The following is a 21,616-nucleotide window of genomic DNA, read 5'->3' as shown; positions in this document are numbered from 1 at the left end:
AGCAGATCGCTTGCCACACCATGTACTTTTTGGCAAACTTGGATAGTTTCTGCTTGCGAATCTCCTCCGGAACGCTGAATTTGTCCTCTGCGGAGAAGAACAACAGGTCCGGCAGCTGACGGAAGTCCGCTTTGACGTAGGTTTCGTCGTCCATTACCAGGCAATGCGGCTTCGTCAGCATTTCGTTGTACAGCTTCCGGGCTCGCGTCTTCCCCACCATGTTTTGCCTTTCGTCGCGGTTAGGAGCCTTCTGAACCTTGTATGTACGCAGGCCCTTCCGCTGCTTGGTCCGCTGGACGAATGAACTTGACAAATTCAGCTTATTGGTGACATCCCGGACCGAACTTCTCGTATCACGTCTAAACTGCTTAACAACGCGCTTGTGATCTTTTTCACTGACGGAGCATCCATTTTTGCCGTTCTTCACCTTCCGATCGATGGTTAGGTTCTCGAAGTATCGTTTTAGTACTCTGCTGACCGTGGATTGGACGATTCCCAGCATCTTACCGATGTCCCGATTTGACAACTCCGGATTCTCGAAATGAGTGCGCAGGATTAATTCACGACGTTCTTTTTCGTTCGACGACATTTTTCCAAATTTACGAAAAATTGACAGTGAAGCATGGCCAACGTGATCTATACACTCTTATCTGATTATAAGCGAAAGCTGAAGATATAATTCCTAAAAATAAAATTTCTACATCGTTTTTTCCGTGATGCAATTTGATGTGACACACCCTTTACATGAGCAGCAACATGAATGATGTCAATTTTTAAAACATTTTGAATCGGTATTTTTTACAAAAAAAAAATTAAGAAAAAGTTGTTGTTCGAAAAACTTTTTCCCTGTAAACGTGCCCATCTTCCGATGTGTGGACGACTTATTTTTTCTGGAAAATATGTTTTTCTAAAATTCTGAAAAAAAAGAATAGCCCACACAATTTTCAACATGTCACCCATACATCGGAAGATGGGCACTTTTACAAGAAAAAAGTATTTCGAACATCAATTTTTTCATGTTTTTTTTTTTGAAAAAATTCTATTAATGTTAAATTCGTAACATTTTTTTTTTGTATAAATTATTGCATTTTACATGCGCTGCTAATATTTTCCTATTTAGAAACGCGAGAATTTACACACGAAAATGTTACGAGTGAAACATTATTTTTTCAGGAGTCTCCATACAAAAATGCCTTATATTCCAGAAACTATAAAAGATAGAAGTTTACATCTGCGATAAAAGTTCATATTTTAATAAGATCTAAAACTTTGTCGAACACACTATATCGTCATCTTGACTTTAAACAAAATTAGGATTTGTTGTATTTTTTTTTTTTTCAAAGAAAACGTGAAAAAGTTGTTGTTAGAAAAACTTTTTCCCTGTAAAAGTGCTAATCTTTCGATGTATGTGTAAGAATACCTTTTTTGAAAAAAAAAAATTTAATTTTTAAAATATTTATGGTATTTGGTATTTTTTATGAAAATTCCAATAAGTTCTCATATTTCATCCTTTGGTCAGAATTTTTAAGGTATTATAGTTTTTGAGCTATAATTTTTTTTGTAAAATATCAAGACAAAAAGTAGTCTAATTCCTTTTTGAATATTCCACGTATGTAAAGTTGCTTAAAAGACCCATGTGCTTACATCCACAACGTTTCACTGCTATCTGAGATGGTGCTGTCAACTCCCAAGACGAGTTAGCATGAAATTCGTCTATTACATGTTTACAAGCCATCATTGGTCGTAGACAATTTTTAAGATCTTTGTGTGTGCATTGAAGATTGCAGCCCACTTTCAGACAGGTCATTTTAATGCATTATTAATTGTACAGAAATATTAATTGAGCTTGAAACCACAATAAACCGTTATGCAGAGTATCCGAAATTCCGAATGTCGGAAATTTGATTGTTTTATAAACAGTGTTTGAAGTTTGATTCTCATTCGCTTCAATTGAAAAACATTTTTATTCGATAAGTTTCATTTAGATAGTTAGGTAGAAAACTTAATTGAAGCATATTGAACTAATTTATTAGAAATCATCAACCAAATAATACCTGTGCATAAAGTTTAGATCTGTTTTCTGCATCATACTCAAAAGATGTTTTTAAATCTAGAAGATTTTAAATCCGATGATAACTTTAAATCCGGATGGCGGATCAAAGTAAACGATGAAATTTCTAGATGCAGGAGTTGCATAAGAGTGTCCGGAATTTAAAGCAAAAGTGTCCGGAAATAAAATCACGGCACAATGAAGAAATTTTCAAATTTTGATGAAATAAAACATGATTTTGTGGAACTCTGTGATTCATAACTTACCTGATAGCCTTCTAATTCTATAAGAACAGTAATTTTTCATGCTATGATATGTCAATATTGTTTAGTACTTAAAGTTATCATCGTAAGCTAACCATAATTTCTCACATTGGCGATGCAACTTGTCCTCCAACAACAAATATTCGCTCTGTCTGTTTCCCACAAACAGCATCTCAACTTGGCGCAACTATGTTGTCAATTCAATGTGCAAATGCTGCACTGGGTTTTGAAACGAGATCACTGCACACGTCGCAGCCAATATTCCAATATATATTCCGGCTGAATCATCTACCCTTTTTTGCATTCGCAGAAGCTCGAATCGAACGCAAACTAACAGAGAGAGAAAAAAAGCTTGCGAACATCAAAATCTAGCCACTTTATATGTCAACGCTATCATAAAATTTACGATTATTTTAATTTGTGTGCCTGCAACCAACTTTACCGGAGCGCCTTTTGGCTCGTCGTACCTGGCTGCTGTTGCCGCCGCAGTGATGTGACCGTAAAACAAATAGCCTATAAGGAGCGGGTGTCAACGCGCATTTGCGCTGCAAGTGCAGCACTCCGGTGGCAGACCTGGCTAAGCGTAAACCGGTGGGAAATGAAAGCGAAACAACAGGCGCAGCAGGATTTGGAAAAGAAAAAGAATCTGCAATCACCACAAATACCGAGCCAAGCCGAGAAGACCTAATCCGTCGGTTATTTAGGTGAATACGCTCTTTTTTCGTTTTATCTCAAACGGCGCAGGCTGGAAGGGAATAAACAGGTTCATCAGCAGAAGAGGTTTACTTTCAACCACGAAGCGGTCGCCGCCACCGCCGCCGCCGTTCTCATGTGAGTACTCGTGCGGAACATGCTACTCATTCACTTCCTCGTGCCGCCCTCGAGCTATTTGGCAATAATAGTAATAACAATAATAATGCTCCAACAGCCAGCCGGCACATGTGCGAGAGTGAGATTACATTGTTGTGCCTCACGCGAAGGAATTCTGAACCCGGCCGCCGCCACCGAGCGAAAGGATGGCGGAATTATGTGGAGCTCTAGGGAATAAGCGGAGAATCGCACAGGTACACCCAGCAGAACGTTCATAATCCTGCCAATCGCCGGACCTGGTTGACTTAGGCAAATGTGAGCGCAGTTGCTGTTGGGAGTTGGGAAATTATTAGCTATTAGCCGAGATTAGGGATGCAATTCAGAAGTCTATTTTATTGTGCTGTCGTAGGGTTCGTCGCTTAAACACAATTGTTGCAGTCACTGTGAGTAGGGTATGGGAAAACCATTTTTTTGTGCAGCAAGTGCTTGCTGCAGTTCCGTTTGTGGCACCAGGATTGACATTTGCGGTTGCGTTTGCGGTGTGATATTTATTGGTTTTCAAATTGAATGCGGTCCGACAAGTTCGCTGTTCTTTGCCCCTGCCAATAGACAGTGGATTGAAGGTTAGCTTGTCTCAAAAGACCCGAAGATCCGATTAGTTTGATAAAAGCAACATAAAAATGGAAATTACCAGGAACATTACGAATTTGACTAGAATTTGAGCTTAGATAGATTTCCAATAGGTCGATGCGCAATGTTACAGTTCGTTTCACTGCCACGGTGTTTAAGATGTTATAAGAAAGACGGTTCCAGTTAGGATTTGGTCGCAAAAAGAACGCCATTTCTCAGCATAGGAATAATGTACAAAAAAGGAAAGATGTCATTTTGTAGGTTTTTAATGAAATCTAAGGGAAAAACATGAAAATTATTCGTCAGCTGTGCATCTATGAAATTAGAGGAACAAAGTACGAAGTCGGAAATTTCGAGTGATTTTTGACATGCTGTAACTTTGTGAAAAATCAACGCATATCGTTGGGATACGCATCATTTTGAAGCTACAACTTTCAGGTATTAGAATATTTTACGTACACATTTTTATTTTGGTTTGTGTAGTTGTAGTGGGTAACAATATTGGGAAGAAATTAAAAATCTATTTTTCCATTTTTTTAAGAATATTCTGAACTAACACATTTTTTTTCTAACCAACTCAACAGCAAATCCAATTAACCTTATCAACCACCTTTCATTTGGTTCCCAGAACGTTCTTATAGGAATTTCCCACACAGTGATATTTCAGCTTGAATGAAAAATTAACCCTCAACCATCGCACCGCAAATCGAAAGGCAGTTTTGAAAAACTCCAATAAAATCTACACAAGGATATTTTTTTTTACTTTTACGCAAAAAAAAAATATTTAAATTTTCTGCATCGATTTCAAAAAAGTGCCAAAAACAGGATTTTTATAGTGCTTTACAAAATTCACTGTAATTCTGCAAATATCGCAGTAAGTTCTATTGTTTGCAGGCAAATTTTTAGCCTAATGTATTCCCTCAACATCTGTGAACGTTTCATATTGATTCGTTCAGCCGATTTTTCAAAGTTTGAAGTAAATCAGAGGAGCATTTAATCGCGAATCGTATCAGAAGTACAAAGTTCTACGCGACCCTCAGAATGAACGATTCGTAACTTTCGTCTTTATGAGTTTTTGGGTGAAGAGTGCGTGTATGTGTGGAAATGCGTATGTGAGTATCATCACTCCTTACAATATGTGTAGATACAAACACATGAAAACGAAAGTTACGAATTGTTCGTTCTCAGAGTCGCGTAGGATTTTGTACTTCTGACAAGATTTGCGATTAAATGCTCCTCTAATTTACTCCAAACTTTGAAAAATCAGAAACGTTCACAGATGTTTAGGGAGTACATTAGGCTAAAAATTTGCCTGCAAACAGTAGAACTTACTGCGATATTTGCAGAATTAGTGGATTTGGTGAAGCATTATAAAAATCCAGTTTTTGGTACTTTTTTGAAATCGATGCAACAAATTTAAATAATTTTTTTTGTTAAAGTATCAAATTATTCTTGTGTAGAATTTATTGGAGTTTTCAAAACTGTCTTTCGATTTGCGGTGCAATGGTTGTTTATTGAATTATCAAAGACGAAGGGGTAATTTTTCATTCAAGCAGAAATATCTCTGTTTGGGAAATTCCTGCAGGAACGTTCTAGGAACTAAATGAAAGCTGGTTAATAAGGTTAATTGGATTTGCTGTTGAGTTGATTTGCAAAAAATTGTATTAGTCCACAATATTCTTGAAAAAAACAAGAAAAATCGATTTCTCATTTCTTCCCGATCTTGTTACTCACTGCAACTACACACACCAAGATAAAAATATGTACGTAAAATATTCTAATACCTTAAAGTTGTAGCAGGAAAAAATGCAAGATTTCGAATGCTCATAACTCGAACATTTTCTACTGAATCGGAAAGATGTTTGCATCAATTGATAGGGAATATTTCTACGCATCTATCTCAATTAATAAAGTGTTATTTTCCATTAGGTAAATAATTGAATAACTGTAAAATGTTAAGCGTTATCTAAACGCCCTTACTGCCTCGTTTTGATTGGCCCGCTTTACGGTTTCCCCATCACAGACTTCAAAACCAAGCAGCCTTGGGGAAATCGGAATTGCAAATACATGAAAGTAGGGGGAGTTTTGTTCTCTCCGAAATGTGTTCCCTAACACAGACTTCAAAACCAAGCAGCATTGGCGAAACCGACATTGTAAATCAGAGATCGAAATGCTCGCCGATTTGAGACGAAAAACATCCATTTTCACCCACAGGGAAAAATATCTGAGAATATAGGAGGCGAGAGAATGTTATACGCTCACTTCGATTCTCGCGAGAAACGCAAAGCCGATTTTTATTTTTCGGTAAGTTATGATTGCCGAAAAATGGTTTCGTTTTCAGTGACTCCTTGATGCCGATAATGGTTTTTCACTTCTTCAGTACAGCTGAAAACATGCGGCAATATTGGGTTTCGTCGTGAAATGAACATGAGATGGATTAATATTTGTACAATTCAGACGCTGGCCAAATGCAGATCGTTTGGACGCTGCTCTAACAGACTAATGTTGGTAAAGTTAGCTTTGATTTTTCGCTCCATATTTTCAGTACTAAATGCGAGACGAAAAAGCATTCTCGTTGAACTTCCGAGATAGAGATTTTCCACATCTCTTTCTCTCTGAAAAAGAATTTTCGGTGAAAAGGAAGAGACGAAAATATCAACAATACACGGTTCATCGAAAACTAGATTGATTGACTGAATATTTATCGCGCAGCCGAGCGAGAATTTCGATCTCTGTTGCAAATACATGGAAGTAGGGGGAGCTTTTGTTCCCACCGAAATGTGTTTCCCTAACACAGACTTCTAATCCAAGGAGCGTGGGAAAGTTGGCATTGCAAATACATGCAAGTCGGGGGTATTTTTGTTCCAACTGAAATGTGTTTCCTTAACACAGACTTCAAATCCAAGGAGCTTGGGAAAATTTGCATTGCGAATTCATGCAATCGGGGGCATTTTTGTTCCGACTGAAATGTGTTTCCCTAACACAGACTTCAAATCCAAGGAGCGAGGGGAAATTGGCATTGCAAATACATGCAAGTCGAGGGCATTTTTGATCCGACTAAAATATGTTTCCTCAACACAAGCTTCAAAACCAAGGTGTCTAGGAAAATTGGGATTGCAAATTCATGCAGGTCGGGAGTATTTTTGTTCCGACTGAAATCTGATTAGCTATAAAGACTTCTAAACCAAGGTGTCTGGGGAAATCGGCATTGAAAATACATGCAAACTGCGAGTACTTTTGTACTCGCTTACCTTTGTGCAGACTAGAATGCGTTTCCCTAATACGGTCTTCTAAACTTAGGTACCTGGTAAGATCGTGCAGACACTAGAGACATTGCATTTGTTCAAATTTTTTCTCACAACGCAAATATATTGAATTCAATTGAATTCGGAAATTGTTTCATTCAATCAAAAATTTAATCAATACAAACAAATGATTACTAAGCTATGGTAGTCCCACGTCAACCTTGCGGTAATATCATAGATATTACCCACCCATTTTTTTTGTCGATTGTAGTTGTGAAGCTCTTCGAAGCTAAATGAGAAATAAGAGACAGCACAATGAATTCTGCATTTTCTACGGCAAACCTTCAATTCTTGTTTCGCTATCATACAAAGTTGTTTGCTTCAGAACGCATACTCAGACGTGACCGGAAAAAATCGGAAAGAAAATAAGAGGAACAGAAATAACCGCACAGAAAAATGTGTAATGTCACAAGTAGGCTAAAAATATTGAGACGCAGGAAAATAATCAATTATAAATTAAACAAATTTTATTATAAATTTATTCTTCCGTTTTCGTTTTTCGAAATTTTTTCTAAGATTTATTTATTACGGATATGGAATCGAGGCGAGTCAAGCCACCGAGATGACGCGATCCGAGTCGGCCGCCGACCCGCCGCCGGTAGCGGCGGTCTCTTGCAAGCAAACCTATGTTCCACGGATTGCCCGGTAAGTTTGAAACATAGGGTACGGTCCTTCAGTAAGATTCGACCGGGCGTTAGCGAACGTCGGACGGCTTACGCTTGCCCGGTGCATAACCTTTGCCCGGATAATTTTTGCTATGAAACAATGTAATGCAATGCAATCCAAAATTTTGGAACAACGTTCTGAAGAAATTGTCACAGTTATAGGTATTTTGATTTGAATATTAAGCGCGCAAAAATCATAACTCGTGGTTTCAAGGCCGTCTCATACCAATGATATTTTTTCGCGTCAGAATATTTCCAGCCTACTTGTGGCACTATACTTTTTTCGGTGCGGTTATTTCTGTTGCTCTTGTTTCCTTCCCAATTTTATCCGGGAGTCATCCTCAGAATATGCACGAAAATATATCAATGCAGACCATGCAATCCTGGAGAGAAATGTGTACTTAGTTTTCGCCCTTGCTCCCGGCATAGTTTGATTTGATTAACATTCCAGTCTTGCTCCAGCTAGTGAGCGGCCAACAACATTTCTTGAGGCTAACCCTGATTTCATACAGCGCAAGTTTGATTTGAATCGATTTGAAAGGAATGCGATTCGATACGAAAATTACAAATGTTTATGTATACGTGAGTGTGTCTGTGTGTTAGTGTTTGTGTCGACGCGAACTTCGGGCGCGATGGACCAATCCCTTACGTTCAATTGCTACATAGTCTATTTGCACTCATTCGTCGCTTCGGGCAAGAGTTCGCGGATCCGCATGAAGTTTTAAAAAATTATACCATCCTTGTACGGTGCAAACTCGACTTTGCGAGTGTGGTGTGGCAACCGCAGTGTGATTTGCAAATCGAAACGCTAGAAAATGTCCAGAAAAAGTGCCTAAAGTTTACGCTGAAAAATCCAGGAAGGTTTGACGTACCAGCACAACAAGATTCCTGCTGTTTGTAGACTTGGATACTATCAGCACCAAACACAAGATCGCGGATATCACATTCTTTTGTAATGTAGCGAGCAGACAGATAAGAAGCCCGCGTTTCTACAAAGGATTCAGCTGGAACACCAATCCCGTTTCTCTTCGTTTGTGGTTGTTGTTTGATCCGTCCCTGAAACTAAATCCAGAACAAAATTTATGAGAGAGTTCAACATGCTGCAAGATGTGGTTTCTGTAAATACTCTGGTAACGTAAATTTGAAAGACGATGTTTCAATGTTTAGTTTTAGGAAAGATAACAACCCTACGGCCTATGATCCAATAAAGAACAATAAACTCTTAAATATATTTCTAATGATTCAGTGCACCAATATAGATTTGAACGGATTATCAAATAAATGTATAGAGCAAAAATCGAAAATGGTAAGAAGACCATTCATAAAAATTACCAAAGCAAGTTTTCCAAGAACTTATCCTAGAGGAACTCCTGAATTTTCGACAACTATTATAGCAAGGCTTACTTTGAAGGTGTCCTGCAGCTTGAACAGCCGAAATCCAATATGTTTAATTTCTTTATTGAGAGTTTGAGCTTGGATAGACTGTACACTTCGTACTAGGTCTCCGTGATTGATCAAAGCTAACAAAACTGCACAAAGAACAAACTGAATAGTGGCCGTGCGCGATTCTCATTGCAGGGATTATGGTTAGTGAGAAAGGGTAAGAGTCGTGATTCACCGCGGAAAACAATGTGATTGTATAACTCGAACGGTCGACTCGAGGAAATGAAATCCCAATAATCCAGAATTAATTATATTTTGGATAAGCTACGCGCGTTTCGATACATATGGAACTCGATATATAATGAGATCTTCTAGGGTCTACAAAAGAAACTAGATTCACGCTCGAAATAGCCCGGACGGAAAACTCGTGAGCTATCGTATTAGCAGATGGGTGTGTAGAAAGATCATCTGTACGACGACATGTTGTAGAGTAAGTATCTAGTGGAAACTTCAAGATATTTGAATGGATTCCCTATCAGTCGAGGATTCTTCAGGGTTGCCCTTCTGTGTGATGGAGACGGATACACACGTCAAGGCTAACTTCCAACAAATACCAAGACATTAGGTTCAAAGGTTTGGTAGATCAAGGCGTGACTTGTTCAGTGTAATGAGTATATTTAGATCCAACCACTAATCCTTCGATCCGTATCTCCACAGAATAAATAACATCGGATAATGACGCCGGAAAAGAGCACCTATTGAATGTTCTTGGATCCCAAGGAAGGTATTGTACATGTCCCTATAACAGACATGTAGGGAAACCGTGATGACTACTATATAAAGTATGTTCATGTATTTCTTCGAATGTGTAGTATAGGCTGTTAGGGCAGGATCGTTGATTTCTAAACGGAACTTCGGTAGAATGGTAGAATGGATCGGCGAATATCTTGGAATATTTTTTTTACACTTCTGTTCACTTTGACGGTACAATTGGGATTGACTTGCTTTATTGGACCTGACTTATTATTTGCTAAGTCGAATTCAAAACAAATTCAATATCTTATTCAAGCTATTATTTAGCTGCCTATTCAAAACTGACAGTATTCTACTAATACACGAACCTGTTCAGTTGTATTACTTCAGTGTGGCAGTACTAGATCTGACTGTAAAAATCCCTATCGCTAAGCTTATTTATACTGACAACTGTCATAGGCATTTAATTCCTTTGTATTTTTGACGTTTTTTTTTTCGTTTCTATACCGGAGTGTAAGTTCAAAGTTTTAAAAACAAGAACATTACGCAGGAACAACAAGATTTTGAGCGTTAATTTTTGCCGGCTGAACGAAATGATATGACAAGCAATTCATCCGAAAGAAAAAATATTAACGCGTTATATGCTTGTTAATTATTGCCCCGAAAACTAGTGCCAATAGATTGGAAATTTCTTTGAAAACAGGCTATTGAAATCATACAAATTTGTATATAAACTGGTGCCCCTTCGGGAATCCATTTCAAGAACGTCGTTTGACGTTTGCTGAAGCAGACACGGTTGTTGTCGATTGACTACCGACAATGAAGTGTCTTTGTCAAGGCAGGTGGAGAAGGAGTTTGGATTGCGTTGTCCCCAAGAGCAAGAAGAAGAAGATATCCATTTAGTTTTGATTGCGAAGTGGCATGAGAATGGTCTCGCTAGCTCACCAAGCCATCCGAATTGGATGGAGCCGCATTGTTTGGTGAAAACAGCAGTTCTATCATCGAATATTATCGACCGATCATTCCAATTGTCGGGGGTTGGGGAGGGGATATTATTTGCGCTGGGTATTTTCCTCCTTTGAGCGTTAATAATTCTTTTCCGGCTAGACGAAGTGGTATGATAATCACTTTATTCGATAGATGAAATCACACTTAACTTTTCAATCGAACGTATCTGTTTTGATCGATTCTCTTTATTGACTTTCTCTTTCTCACGGTGTTGCAGACAAATTACGCACCAGTTTTGCCACATAGTTTGATTAACGAGCTTCCCTTCTACACTCCTGGCCGTCGAACAGATGAGGAAACACTTTTACCGCTGAGTTATTAACGGTATAGAATGTCGACGAATAGAATCGATCAAAACAGATAGGTCCTATTGAAAAGTTAAGCGTGAAATGTCTGAGAGTTTAATGCTTGTTACTTATTGATTGCAAAGCTAACGGTAGACCTACGTCCACCTCGCGGTTACATCACAGATACAACTCACTTTTAGTATTTCTGTCTTATTTCTGGTGGTGCAATCCTCATCATAATTGAGAGGCTTAGAATGACTCTCATCTTTTGGTCATAACTTAGATGCAAACTCAAACTCAGCGAACTCATTGGAACGTTTTTGCATTTGAGTAATTAACTAAAGAAAAAGTTGATGAAGAGAAATCGATCAAGTCACTTACACCCCTTGCATTATAAGCCCCTCAATTGTTATCTCGGCAGTCAACTAACATCACTGAACTCAAAATTACGCTATTAGAGAACATTATGCGGAATGAAGTCAAAATAAACGTACAGAATCGCTACCTTTGCGAAGACATTAACTTACATATTGTACGATTGTCTAGTGATTCATATTGATAGAAATAACGAACCATGGAAGGAGATTTGGAATAACAATCTCAAATCACCTCAAGCTTGAGAATATTGAACATAAAAATTCATATTTTTTGCGCAGCAACCTTTTCAAATTGTCTCATCATTTTGAAGAATCCCAATTCCCGACGGGAACTGCTTTGTAGACAATATTTATACATCCAGGTTTTTTACGCGGGGGATACGTACCTCGTAAAAAATGCCGTGTAAAAAAACCGCGCTAATCGGAAAATCCGCGTAAAAAAAAACAGGTCACCCAAAATCTCCGTAAGCATCGTGATAGAGTGCGGTCCTAATTTCCGTCATAAGCGCTAAGTTTCGTCGCAAGCATTGATGGAGACGAAATGTGAGCGGAGTGAGAGATGTAATATTGCGTTAATTGGAAAATCCGCGTAAAAAAAACCGCGTTAATTGGAAAATCCGCGTAAAAAAAACCTCGTAAAAAACCGCGTAAAAAAACCTTGGTGTATACATATTCCACCTGGCCAAACGGTTTCGAAAATTTGATGGCCAGAATCAATCTGGTCGATCCGAATTTCACCCAGTGGGGCTGCTTTGCACGATATTGTGCCAAAATACAGTTGATTGATCGTGCGTAAATTTTTAGCTCAAAATCGCATTATTCTCTGTGGTCTAAATATTCCACCGTATTTACCTGATTTTTAATCCTGCAATTTTTTTTTCTTTCCCCAAAAATGAGACAAAATTAAAAGGGCTCTTCGAGAGGTATCAACCGAAGCGAACAGAGGCACGCATTTGATCGCTATTAAATGGATGTAGAAACTGTATTGAAGCAACATGAAACTAGTTTAAATTAAAACAAATATTGAAAGAACTTGTTTGAAAGTTCCTTTTCATTATTATTTCAAAAACGTAATTAACACATTGGGTACGGTACAATAAATACTCTAAATAATTCGCAAATAATATTAGTTGTCTTTCAGAGGTATCACGAATCGAATAATGAATCAGTCTATTCGCCGACATTGCCGGAACCGGAACAAATTTTATTGTTTGCAATTGTGCTTTCCAAAATGTATAAATTATAAAATCCATGTAGGGTACATTATCTTGGTTTGCCGATTTAGGGTGTTTTCATGCAACTAGTTGATGCAAATCAATTTTTCTTCATGAAAATCACATATAATCAATACGAGTTTGTTGGAAAGTCCCAAGTCTCTAGTTGCTAATACTACCATAAGGCGTTAAAATTATTCAAATTGTTATGTGTTTAACGATTTACCTCAAAGAGAAATTATGATCATAGTTTGTCCAAAAAATTATCATGGTTTGTACGGTTTTAGAAATCATCATTTTTGAATGAAAAAACTCTAATTTCTCTCTCTAATTTTCTAAAAATAGGTGTTGTATTCTCATTGTTTCAGTTTACTGTCATCATATTGATCCAATCATAATGCAGGCTTTCTTCAGAATATTGCTTTCTCTTGGGCATTAAAAAAGTGTTCACCCCAACACACTCAACACAGAGAAACTTTATTTCTGCTATGCGCGAAAGACACCATAAACAAACTGCAGCGCGCCAAGCGGTTGCCATAGAAATCATGTGGACAATACAACATTAGTGAATTGGACAACTCATGATCAGAATTAAGATAATCGAAATGCGTTAATTACATGGTTTAGCTATGTAAATCTGATACAAATGGTGTGCAAGCATGATGTTTACAATATTCGTAAGTGTTATAATGCAGAAAAGGCCTGAATACGTGTCAAATAATCATCTGGTGAGTGATTAAAAGTTTGCTCATGAAAAATGATGAAAAAGACCATTTTATTTATATGTTTTGAAACATTCGAATACCTGATTTGACAAAGGTGCGCTGAATTAAAACATTCAAAAAAGTGGACAAACCATGATCATATTTTCGATTGGACAAACCAGAATATTTTACCTTATATTTGATTCTTTTGGGTAACATTGGAATACTTTTTGAAAAGCATCTAATCAGAGTAGTTGTTGAAATACTGTGAATGGAAGGAACTTATTTTCCCATAATTTACACGTAGGACAAATTAATTGTTATCCACGAAAATCACACAAGAAACGCTCAATAAAACTTTCTATCACTGAAATCTCCCGCAAAATGAAATTTCAGTCGCTTACTGATCAGAAAGGGCAGTCAATAATTACCTTGATTTAAACCCGCTGGAGGGTATGTAATCCCTTAATTCCTTTTATTTGGGGGTATTTCTCAGAGTACCAAGTTGTCCGTCGTGGCTTACTGCGTTTCATAACATACTCTTCTCAGCGCCCAAATGGAATGCACTTTGCTGAAATGATGCACTTTCTTCTCGACTACTACGGGAGTTAGGCTGCTTCGATTTGATTTTCGTCGCTTCTATCTCTCTTTCGTGGCTTGCAGTTGAAATATTCACTTCCTTATTATCTTTTCGGACCTTTTCGACGGTTTCTCTCTTTCGCTTTGGACTCCGCGCGGCTATCGCAACAAATCAACACTTCATCATCATGATCAGCACGAGCTTTTTCTAAGCGAATGGGCTGCGCTTTGGGAAAAACAAAGAGCATCCGAAAACTGGCACTGCTACTTCTTTCCACCACTTGTTTCAAACTTTGCTCGTTTCAAACGTGATCTTCACCATCAAACAAACGCACAACGAACAAAAAAAAATGATAATAACACTTCTTCCAAATCCTTTGGTTTTGCGCAAATTTCCGGCGGAAAATCACACTGAAGGAAGAACCAAACTGACACAACACACACACACACGAGCAAAACTTAATCCCACTTCGTGTTAATCATATAAGCAAAATCAAAATGCATCCGAAAAATCTTGTGATTAAAATTCCTATTTGCAGCTACAAAAATTTCCTTTTAAAAAATTCTTCCTCGTACTTTTTTGCTTCACTCACCTCACCTTTCTTCCACAGCTTTCGGTTTTTTTTTTCTCTTCCTTCGCTCTCCTTGATCTTCGCGCTTATTCGTTTCACTCTTTCTCTCTCTCTCTCCCCCGTGCGTTCACTCCGTTTGACTTTATTTTATTATAAAAATATTTTTGTATTTCACTTTGTATTACATCCACACTCTTTTGCGCTCTCTTCCAAACCCGACGTCGTCGTCGTCTTGGTCTTCCAAAGCTTCGTCACAGGCTTTCGGTTTGTTTTTCTTTTCTTTCCCTCTGCCTCTCGCCGGGGTGTTGTGCTATCTTTGTCACTCGCTTTGCGCATAGCTCGCGCCAAGCTGTATAAAACAATATAATGAGATATTTCTCATGAAAAGAAGGGAAAAATAACCATCCCCGCGGAGGGACCGCAGTAGGATTGGGCGATCTTTTCAAAAAGATCGATCTTGTCGAATCGATTTTCCAAACGGTGTGGGGATCGATCCACTGATTAAATCGGTACCAAAGAATCGATCTTTGCCGAATCGATTTTTGCTGAATTAAAAATTAAAAGCTTTTTTTTATCTGCTTATTCTATATGAATGTCATTTTTTCTTCAAGCAGGGAATACAAATTTCATCAATTACATCAAAAGCATTTTGTTTTGGTCCTCAGCATGAAGGACATAATGCATTCATCTTGTCCCGTCAGGCAGCCGTTTTAATGAATAAATTAATTGAAAACGCATTATTAGATTCAACAACAGCCCAAAACGATACCGCCAGAACTCAGCTCACACTGATCCCATTAAAACCAATCGTACCATACATCTGCCATTTGGTCGAAGTCGATTTTTGATTTTGCCATCAGTTCTTGAAAAACAACCTTTCGCCTGTAATTGATGTCAACATCAAGTTCAGTTATCCTTTGTGCAACTGGTATAACCCCTCAGTAGCTGCCGCTAGTTCTGTCTTTGTCAGCATTTTTTCAGAAATAAATCGTAGAAGAAGCGATCCAAATGTTGACATTATGTTTCAAAAAAATGTTAGTTGGCCTTTGGTGAGATAAAAAATCGATGTATACTGAAAAATAAATCTACAAAAAGATCGAAAAGATCGAAGGCAAAAGAATCGATTTTCTCGATTTTCTCGAGTACAAAAGATCGATCCAAAAAATCGGAAATCGGAATGGAAAAGATCGATCTTCTAAGAATAGATCCGAGATCGCCCAATCCTAGACCGCAGGCAGCGAGAGCACCGTACGTAGGAGCACAAGAAACACGAGAGATGAGAAGGAGGACGGGTAGGCCCCCACCAAGAACACACCGCGCGAACGTTTGTAATTGTAAATGAAAATAAATAAATTTCTTTATACGTGTCGAGTGCGCTGCTGTTCACTCCAAGTCGCGGGATAGAAGGTATACAAACATTTGTGGAAAGATATTCCACTTTTCAGCTCTTCCTGCGTTCCCACCCTTGGACACGATCCCGACGACTTCACACTCCACGAGTTCCAAATTTGTACAATTTTCCACCGCTGGGCGGTCGTGAACTCCTCTCCTTTGCGCACACACAAGGGTAAAAATCCCTTTACTCAATCACTCGCAGCGACGATCGATCGATCAGCATCCGCCATTGATCGGGAGGTACATCGCGGGTCCGAATGCAACGTAATACAGTCAATTAATTTTCACACACATGATCGACCCCGGGGGTAGTCTCACGGACTTGTCACTTTGTTATGATTGATGCTCGGAGGGATTAAGGATATACACAGACCTCTAAAATCCAGAGCGAATTTTCCTCCCCGTTCAAATGACTCTCTAAACGCGCGGGTTCAATTTAAAATGTATCCCTTGTCTTGGGTCTCTCTCTCTCTCTCTCGCTCGGTCGTCACTATAACTCGATCCCGTTTCTGCCCGTACACATCAGATCAACTCGAGTCAACGGGGTCCAACAACTCTTGGGGCCGTGTTATTTCATTCCATTAAGAAAAACTAGCTCTCCTCTAATGTCGCACTGCCTGTTCTCCTTTTCTTCTGTTGTTTTCTTCACTTCTGGCACCTCTTTTGGCTCACTCATCCGCTCTCCGAGGTCCGAGGGCTCAAACGGAACACACTATTTTTTTCGGGAAAAACAGCACCAAAATCCCTCGCGCGCCCGTCTTATTCAAAAATACCCGAACGGAACGGACGGATGACAGCTTCAATGCTACACCTCAGCGTTTAAAGAACTAAACTCAACGCGATGGAAAATATTTCTCCAAACTCTCGCGATGATCGGCACGAAGCACGAACGCGATCCGAGCGAGCAGCTTTTGTTAGGGACGCGGGGTTGCGCGAGGTGGCTAGCGGCAGAGACCACAGCAGTGGGTTAACAACACACCACTTATGTTGCACAAGACACTACCACTGACCACTGTGCGCGCGATCGTACCTGTGGTACCCGCTCGATCAGGACTCCAACGCACGAACACACACACACACACACACGAAGGCAACCGCTGCAGAGATGGGCAGGTAGATTGATAGGTTGGGAACTTGCTCCGACTTCGCTGGCTCTAAAGGTAAGAAGACAAATTCTTCGTGGGTTTGCGTGTGTGTGTGTGCGCTCTCACGTTGGTAAAGGTGTTGTTCAGACTACCTGAAGAAATAATGTGCCTGAAGATGATGGTAGTTGTTGCGAAACCGATATTTATGAACGGACCAGCCGATCCGAGTCGCGATTCGAATCATCCACCCTCAAGGGTGAATGAATAATTTGTAAGATCCCTGTGGACTCTCCAAAACCAGATTCAAATCATCTTGACAAAGTAAATCATCTCTGAGAAAAAAAAACAGTTTCAACACCCAACCCGACAATTCGTTTTTCAAAAGGTAACCCGACCAGCACAAAATCTCGAACGAGAGGCAAAAGAAAAAGCTTTGGAATCAACTTGTTATTAAAGCAATTTTCTACCCGTGTGCTTTCCATCCACTTTTTCGATCCTCATCTCCCTCTCGATCGCTTCCTCCTTCTCACCCCTCGCTCTCCTAGCCATCTGCCATCTCACATGCCACCACAACCTGCGCTTCACGTTTCTCTCTGTCTTATGGTCCATTGACGTGCTGTGGGCTTAAAAACAACAACAAGTCGTCGGACCCTCTTGGCAAGCTCTTGTAGTGGTGCGCGCCCACCTGAACCTCTGTAGTGGTGGTACCTACGTACATATCTTGGAATCATTTTCCTCATCACCGCTGTGCACGGCCTACTCCCAACCAGAGCAGCAACAGCTTGCTTCGATTGTTTTTCGGTGCTGAACTTACGTGATGGGCCCTGCCTGCTTCCCGGTGTCGGTGTGTTGGTGTGAACTCTTCTCCCCGTTTCTTAGACCATCAATGCTGTTGCTGCATCCATTTCGCGCTGGCCGGAGCAAACCGAAAAAGCGGTCATTACTTGATTTTAATGCTGCTGCTGCTGCTGCTGCTGCTGCTGCCTTCATACGTGTAGTTTTCTTGTGCTTTTTACATCTCGTTCCACGGGAAACTTAAAACCAGCCTCAAATCTCTCTCTTCTTGGCCAGGCTGGCAGGCTGGCTGGCTGGCTGCTGCACACCGATCGGTTTGGTGCCCTAAGTATAGGTTTCTACGTCATGGTTTTTATTCCTTCTGCGAAAAGTTCAATCGCTCGGGCTTTTCGATTCAGCCACCAGCATAGGCCATTGGTAGTGTATTTGTGTTTGTATGTACGGGCAGAGTCTCGGGCAGCCACAAGATACTGCCAACAAGATTCTCCAGCAGCTATTTCGAAAACAGACCAGAATATTCGCTGATGGTGTTTGCCGTGCGCGCTCGAATTGGAAGGAGCTAACATGCTGCAATGAAATGGTTCACGTTTGATTGGAGGAGATGTTGGGGTTCTATGCTGTGGTACATGAATGGAACATTCGATTTAACATAAGAATGTGGTGGAAATATCTTTAATATATTTACCTGTAAATATTTAGTTTGGTACCTAGTGTAGTAATAAGTTCTGTCAGTCTTTTGAAAATTCGTATCTCGGGAAAAAAAATCAGATAAAAAGCTAAAACTTTTATTGAATGTACAAAAATATATAAAATTACTCATTTTTAGCAATATTAATCGAAATGGTTCCCTCTCTTTTTCACGCAAAGTAAACGCTTGGGACAATTGAATCGTTTGTTTGAGAAACCCTATAAACGCTACTTTTATTTTAAAACTAGCTGACCCGGCAAACTTCGTCCCGCCCAAAATTTATTTTTCGTTATCACATTCACGTTTTTTTTACTAAGCGCACGTTCATGGTTCCAATCGCAGAACTGTTCATTGATTGATTTTCTAATCTACCCTTTAAAATAACCTTTTACTATAAAATTCCTAATACTTCTACTCAAACTCGAGATTATAATATCAGCTTATTTTCAGACACAATTCTCGTTCAAGGTTTTTCTACCACTTGCAAATAACATGTTTATCCGTTACATGGAATAAATGTTTGATACAGAAAATATGATAGTATAAAGACAGCCCTAAATCGGACAGTTCCTTTCTCAAGTTTTGCTCTTATCAACACATTCGGTGATCCTTTTTCTTCATATAGATAGAAGAAGATATAGGAGTGCGTTTTATTACACTATCGGCCCCCTCTCCTTCAGAGAGCCCCCCTTAAGAGAGGGGGGAGGGGTATCTAACCACCATAAAATCATTTATTGAATCCTAAAACCACCAAATGCCAAATTTAATTTCGTTTGCTTGAGTAATTCCCGAGTAATGCAGAAATTTGTGTTTCATTTGTATGGCAGCTCCCCCTTAGAAAGGGGGGTGGAGTTTCTAACAATCGTAAAAACATTTATTGCACCCTAAAATCTCCACATTCCAAATTTGGTTTCATATTCTTGATTAATTCTCGAGTAATGCAAAAATTTGTGTTTCATTTGTATGACAGCCCTCCCTTAGAGAGGGGAGTGGGGTGTCTAACCACCATAGAAACATTTATTGCACCCTAAAACGCCCATATGCCTAGTTTGGTTTTGTTTGCTTGATTAATTTCCGAGTAGTACAGAAATTTGTGTTCCATTTGTATGTACACAAAGCCAGTATGGCATTTGTATGGCAGCCCCTCCCAATAGAGAGAGGGGAAGGGTCTCAAACTATCATAAAAACCTTCCCCGACCCCAAAAACCCATACATACCAATTTTCATGTCGATCGATGCAATAGTTTTCGAGTCCTTAAGAATCAGACAGACAGAAAGACAGAAAGACAGAAAGACAGAAAGACAGAAAGACAGAAAGACAGAAAGACAGAAAGACAGAAAGACAGAAAGACAGGAAGACAGAAAGACAGTTGATGCAAATCAATTTTTCTTCATGAAAATCACATATAATCAATACGAGTTTGTTGGAAAGTCCCAAGTCTCTAGTTGCTAATACTACCATAAGGCGTTAAAATTATTCAAATTGTTATGTGTTTAACGATTTACCTCAAAGAGAAATTATGATCATAGTTTGTCCAAAAAATGATCATGGTTTGTTCGGTTTTATAAATCATCATTTTTGAATGAAAAAGCTCTAATTTCTCTCTCTAATTTTCTAAAAATAGGTGTTGCATTTCTCATTGCTTCAGTTTACTGTCATCATATTGATCCATTCATAATGCAGGCTTTCTTCAGAATATTGCTTTCTCTTGGGCATTAAAAAAGTGTTCACCCCAACACACTCAACACAGAGAAACTTTATTTCTGCTATGCGCGAAAGACACCATAAACAAACTGCAGCGCGCCAAGCGATTGCCATAGAAATCATGTGGACAAAACAAAATTAGTGAATTGGACAACTCATGATCAGAATTAAGATCATCGAAATGCGTTAATTACATGGTTTAGCTATGTAAATCTGATACAAATGGTGTGCAAGCATGATGATTACAATATTCGTAAGTGTTATAATGCAGAAAAGGTCTGAATACGTGTCAAATAATCATCTGGTGAGTGATTAAAAGTTTGCTCATGAAAAATGATGAAAAAGACCATTTTTTTTATATGTTTTGAAACATTCGAATACCTGATTTGACAAAGGTGCGCTGAATTAAAACATTCAAAAAAGTGGACAAACCATGATCATATTTTCGATTGGACAAACCAGAATAATTTACCTTATATTTGATTCTTTTGGGTAACATTGGAATACTTTTTGAAAAGCATCTAATCAGAGTAGTTGTTGAAATACTGTGAATGGAAGGAACTTATTTTCCCATAATTTACACGTAGGACAAATTCATTGTTATCCACGAAAATCACACAAGAAACGCTCAATAAAACTCAGGTTCGTCGCTTTCTATCACAGAAATCTCCCGCAAAATGAAATTTCAGTCGCTTACTGATCAGAAAGGGCAGTCAATAATTACCTTGATTTAAACCCGCTCTAACCACCATAGAAAGATTTATTGCATGCTAAAACCTCCACATGCCAATTTTTATTTCGTTTGCTTGAGTAATTCTCGAGTAATGCAGACATTTATTTTTCATTTGTATGGCAGCCCCTCCCAATAGAGAGAGGGGAAGGGTCTCAAACTATCATAAAAACCTTCCCCGACCCCAAAAACCCATACATACCAATTTTCATGTCGATCGATGCAATAGTTTTCGAGTCCTTAACAATCAGAAAGACAGAAACACAGGAAGACAGACAGACATCACTCCATTTTTATATATATATATATATATATATATATATATATATATATATATATATATATATATATATATATATATATATATATAGATTGACTTTTTGGCAGATTTTGAGTCCATGAGGGTACCTGCATCGAATGTCGAAATTTCAAAAAAAGTTAGTTCTACGAACCACCTTAAATTGGGGTTGCAAATATTCGTTTGTTTGAAAAACCCCATAAATCCATGTTTCCAATAATCATCACCAACGTCTATTTCGTTAAAAAGTAGTGGCCGGCAAACCCCAAAGAACCAAAAAGTGCACTTGAAGGTTTCGTAGTTCAACCAGCTTTCTCAAT

General features: G+C 38.8%; 1 protein-coding gene across 8 annotated transcripts in view; it reads right to left on the bottom strand.

Annotated features, from left to right (window-relative positions):
• Positions 1–16,987, bottom strand: part of LOC129779042 (protein dachsous) — a 269,924-nt gene extending 252,937 nt beyond the window's left edge. Inside the window, exons 1-3 of one of the 8 annotated variants that reach the window (XM_055786289.1) lie at positions 15,965–16,987; positions 14,622–14,949; positions 13,881–14,567 (exon numbers count right to left, since the gene is read on the bottom strand). The gene's annotated coding sequence lies outside the window, so the exon portion shown is untranslated. Of the gene's footprint in view, positions 1–13,880; positions 14,950–15,964 lie in introns of all 8 variants that reach the window. The other 7 variants (XM_055786292.1, XM_055786286.1, XM_055786293.1 and 4 more) reach the window with 7 other exon arrangements.
• Positions 16,988–21,616: the final 4,629 nt, after the last annotated feature.

Source organism: Toxorhynchites rutilus, chromosome 3 (assembly GCF_029784135.1).
Source record: "Toxorhynchites rutilus septentrionalis strain SRP chromosome 3, ASM2978413v1, whole genome shotgun sequence".
NCBI classification, from domain to species: domain Eukaryota; kingdom Metazoa; phylum Arthropoda; class Insecta; order Diptera; family Culicidae; genus Toxorhynchites; species Toxorhynchites rutilus.
Note: the sequence above shows the minus strand (reverse complement) of the source record. Positions and strands in the feature narration are given on the sequence as shown.